At 57.6% G+C, this 4,649-nt stretch overlaps 1 long non-coding RNA gene across 1 annotated transcript; it reads left to right on the top strand.

Annotated features, from left to right (window-relative positions):
• Positions 1-777: 777 nt before the first annotated feature.
• LOC138849101 (uncharacterized) lies at positions 778-4,248 on the top strand. The gene is made up of 2 exons (XR_011387525.2): positions 778-977; positions 3,811-4,248. It is a non-coding gene; the product is annotated as an uncharacterized LOC138849101 (long non-coding RNA).
• The last annotated feature ends 401 nt before the right edge of the window (positions 4,249-4,649 follow it).

Below are 4,649 nucleotides of genomic sequence, written 5' to 3'. Positions count from 1 at the left end.
CCCAGCCCTGACCATTGCAGCCATCCGGGAAGTGAACCAGTGGATGGAAGACCTCTCTCCCCCTCCCCCTCTCTGCCTGTCCATCCTCAGGAGACCACACAGACCACGTTCTCACAGCTGCCACACTCACGCTGCAGGTGCAGAGGGTTTGCTTTCGCACTGCCCTGAAGTTGAGAAGCCGTGGACTAGAGCGTGGCAAGTGGGGAACTGCCCACGTGGCGGCTGTGGTGTTGGTAATGGCGTCAGCAGCTGAGCCTGGAGCCGTTGCTGCCGTCTCTCGGTCTGCCCCCACGTGCAGGGTCACACGGAGCCACGTGGAGCCACCCAGCAGCCCCGGTTTCCCTGTGCCCTGCGGCGGCAAGCCCCACTTCCCTCCTGGGATCCCGCGGCCTCCCTGGGGGCTTTCTGGGCAGGGTTTGCTCTGCTCCGTCCCCCTCTGGCTGCTGTGTGGAGATCGGGCTTCAGGGGCGGTCAAGACACAAGCAGGAAGCGAGACGGGGCCAGCCCGGCAGCGGGAGAGGGGCCGGGTTGCACTGGTGTCAGCCATGGAGATGAGGCTGCGTAGGGCAGACGGCTTTTTGGCAGAGATTTGAATCTGCGGCAGACTTTTGAGGTGCGGTTAAAGATGCTCCAGAGGGAGCGAATCTTGCCATTAAATTCTGTCCTGAGGCCAGCAGGCCTCCTCCTCCCCCGCCCCCACCCCGCAGGGCGGAGTCTGTAAGGTGACATCACCGGTTCCCAGAGCCAGGCTCGCTGGCAAACGCGCGGCTCTTCCGCGGGCTGAGTGGTCCTCCGACCGTCACGGGCGCTGATAAGCACTTGGCGGGGTGCTTCTGAGCCATCAGCGTGCGACCGGGAGCCGGCTGTCCCTCGCCCGAGCCATCTGCCCGGCACCAGGAACGGCTGAGCGGACCCTCGCCAGGGACAGCCTACACACGTTCTGCTCCTCTGAAGGATTTGTTTGGGGAAGACGTCTGGTGATTAATGAGCCGTTTCCCTACTGCTACAACACACGTGTGACCGTTAGCCGCCGGCTCCGGATGTGACAGGCGGGCTGGCCGGTGGCCGGGGAGGAGGTCGGGCCGGGGTGGATGGCCCTGGGGAAGGGCTTGCTCTGCTGCTGGTGCGGGCGGCAGGGCGCTCACAGGCGGGCCGGGTGCAGGCTCGCTCGGCAGCCGGCCTCTGTTCCTTCCAGTGCCCCGCGGGACTGCCCTCGTGCGAGTCCTGGCTGGGACAGGCCCTGAGGAGGCCTCTGCTCACACGTGGCTCCCGGCTGCACACGGCCCACCCGGACTCGCTCCCCAGGAAGGGGTCACGAGGCAGGCCAGGTCCCAGCCAGCTCGGGTCTCTCACCTGCAGCTCTGCAGGTTATCAGGGGGCCACCTCACAACGCTGCTTCTCATGGGGGCCCCAGGCTCGGAGGATGAGCAGCACGCCCCCGTCCCACGGCAGAGGGCAGAGGAGCAGCCCGGGGCGCACTTCCTCCAGCCCTGCCGCCGCCCCCATGGCTGCCTGGGAGCCCCCCCGCCAGGCGGTCACCTCTGCTCAGGGGTCAGCTTCTCCCATGCTGGCCTGGTGCAGATGCGTCCCTGCCTCAGCTGCTGTGCCCGTCCCCGCAGGCCACCACCACGCTTTCAGTGACTTCCTCGCCCGAGCGCGTGGGACTCCCACAAACCCCAGGCCCAGCAGCAGCCTGGGGAGGGCGCTGCGAATGCAGAGACGAGGCGCCCTCCGCGCCCTGGGCTTGGGGCTGGCCGGCCGACTTCTCCTCCACAGCAGCTTTAAGCAAAGCGCCAGGGGAGGGAGTGGAACTTAGGACCAGGCCTCTCCCAACTGCGGCTGTGAAGCTGCTGAGAACGAGGTGGCCAGCATCGTTTAATGGGATGGGATGGAGAATAGAATACAGACAACAGGGGCCGGCGCTGTGGCGCAGCGGGTAAAGCCTCCGCCTGCAGTGCCGGCATCCCATATGGGCACCGGTTCAAGCTCCAGCTGCTCCACTTCCGAACCAGCTCTCTGCTGTGGCCTGGGAAAGCAGGAGAAGATGGCCAAGTCCTTGGGCCCCTAAACCCATGTGGGAGACCCGGAAGAAGCTCCTGGCTCCTGGCTTCAGATAGGCCCAGCTCTGGCTGTTGTGGCCATTTGGAGAGTGAACCAGTAGATGGAAGCTCACTCGCTCACTCGCTCTCTCTCTCTGTCCCTGCCTCCACCTCTCTGTAACTCTGCCTTTTAAATAAACAAATAAATCTAAAACAGACAGCACGATGGAAAGAGGCATAGAATGCACGCACTTGCTAAGGAGGAGCATTGCTGCACATCATTAAACACACACTCACACCTACACATCATACATACACATACACACATAGACACACATGCTTATACACACATACACGTGCACATGTAAACACACATATACAAACACATACACACAAATGCACAAGCCCACATACACACACATCTATACACATACACACACATACACCCATTCACACATACATGTCTACACGCACACACACCCCTGGGGTGGCGCTGAGGTCCATCTGTGGCACGGACGCTAGGGTCCAGCCTTGGCCTTCAGCTTCAGCGTCCTGCCTGGCCTCCCCGGCTCCCAGGGGCCCTGCGAGTCACTGTCCTATCTAATCAGGGCAGCATCAATAAAAATGAGCAGGGCGCCTGTCTCAGACTGACGGCTACTAACTGACCGTGTGGGTGGGCGTGGTCCAGCCACAGCGGCTCACTGGGAGAGCCCAGGGTCAAGCTCCAACCCACTTCCAACCCACTTCCAGGATGCTGGCTTTGGCCTAGCTCAGCCCTGCCTGTCACAGGCATTTTGGGGTGTGAGCCGTGGATGGAAGATCTCCCTCTCCCTCTCCCTCTCCCTCTCCCTCTCCCTCTCCCTCTCCCTCTCCCTCTCCCTCTCCCTCTCCCTCTCCCTCTCCCTCTCCCTCTCCCTCTCCCTCTCCCTCTCCCTCTCCCTCTCCCTCTCTCTCTCTCTCTTCCTGCTTCTCAAATAAATAAAAATAAACAAGTAGAACAATACATACCTGTACATATAATATACATCTTTAAACATGTATAACCATTCCCAGTGTAACCTGAAATAAAAATCCCCTGTACTACTTTATGTTTTAAAATTCCATCAGTCGGCCTGAGCCACAGCTCACTTGGCTAATCCTCCGCCTATGGCGCCGGCACACCGGGTTCTAGTCCTGGTCGGGGCGTCAGATTCTGTCCCGGTTGCTCCTCTTCCAGGCCAGCTCTCTGCTGTGGCCAGGGAGTGCAGTGGAGGATGGCCCAAGTGCTTGGGCCCTGCACCCCATGGGAGACCAGGAGAAGCACCTGGCTCCTGGCTTCGGATCAGCGCGGTGCGCCGGCCGTAGCAGCCATTGGAGGGTGAACCAACGGAAGGAAGACCTTTCTCTCTGTCCCTCTCTCTCACTGTCTAACTCTGCCTGTCAGAAAAAAAATCCCATCAGTCTGTGGAAATGCAAATGCAGATTCAATAAATAGTGCATGAGCTGAATGCTGTAGCCAATGCTCATTTGAAATCTATTGACTTCATACATGAAAATTCTCACGACAGTGCAGTGGACTGGCAGATGATGGGTAGAGAGAGAACAGATGCTCCATAACATAATTGTGTTTGAGACAGAAATGTTAACAAAAATTAAGTAATAACACGGGTGGGGAAGCAGGCCAGTGTATTACACGCCTGACCTTTTCAGAACTATTTGGCCCTAATATTCCTGTTAGTAAGCAAAATGATAATCTAAGCATTCGTACTAATTTGTTGTTTAATTCCTTTAGGCCACACATCTTTCAACCGAAAATCCTGGTCCCGAATCTTTCACATCTTCACAGCACGATGTCGCCATTTTGCCACCTCAAAAAAACGCTAAGAAGCCAAACCTCCCCAATCATGACCGTCGGCATCTGTGATCCATGCAGACAGGATGTTCACAACGCCACAGAGTCAAGCACCTGCCTTCCCCTGGGGTCAGCGCAGGGACAGGATGATGGACAGGCTCTCGGGGTTACGATGGACGGGCCCTCGGGGTTACGATGGACGGGCCCTCGGGGTTATGATGGACGGGCCCTCGGGTTCTGCACTTCCTGTTGCAGATGGGCAGTAGGAGGCAGGAACAAGAGCTGGCAGGACCCTGAAATCATTGCTCTCTACTCCGTGTTGTCAAATTTTAAAATTTTGCTCCCTAAGATTTTAATAAAAGCACAGTAATAAATCAATAAGTTTAAATTTTATTCCTTTTGTTCTTAATGCTTTGATCTCTGTTACAGCCACCCACTGATTTTTTTTAAAGATTTACTTGTTTGAAAGGCAGAGTTACAGAGAGGAAGAGGCAGAGAGAGAGAGAGACAGAGACAGAGACAGAGAGAGAGGTCTTCCATCCGCTGCTTCACTCCCCAGTTGGCTGCAACTGCCAGAGCTGAGCTGATCCGAAGCCAGGAGCCAGGAGCTTCCTCCAGGTCTCCGATGCAGGTGCAGGGGCCCAAGGAGTTGGGCCATCTTCCAGTGCTTTCCCAGGCCACAGCAGAGAGCTGGATTGGAAGTGGAGCAGCCAGGACTAGAACCGGCGCCCATACAGGATGCCGGCACTGCAGGCAGCAGCTTTTACCCTCTACGACAC

The sequence above is a fragment of the Oryctolagus cuniculus genome, chromosome 3, assembly GCF_051225735.1.
Source record: "Oryctolagus cuniculus isolate XC-2025 breed Fujian yellow rabbit chromosome 3, ASM5122573v1, whole genome shotgun sequence".
In the NCBI taxonomy this organism is placed as follows: Eukaryota; Metazoa; Chordata; class Mammalia; order Lagomorpha; family Leporidae; genus Oryctolagus; species Oryctolagus cuniculus.
The sequence above is the reverse complement of the archived record's forward strand: the minus strand, read 5'-3'. Positions and strand labels throughout refer to the sequence as shown.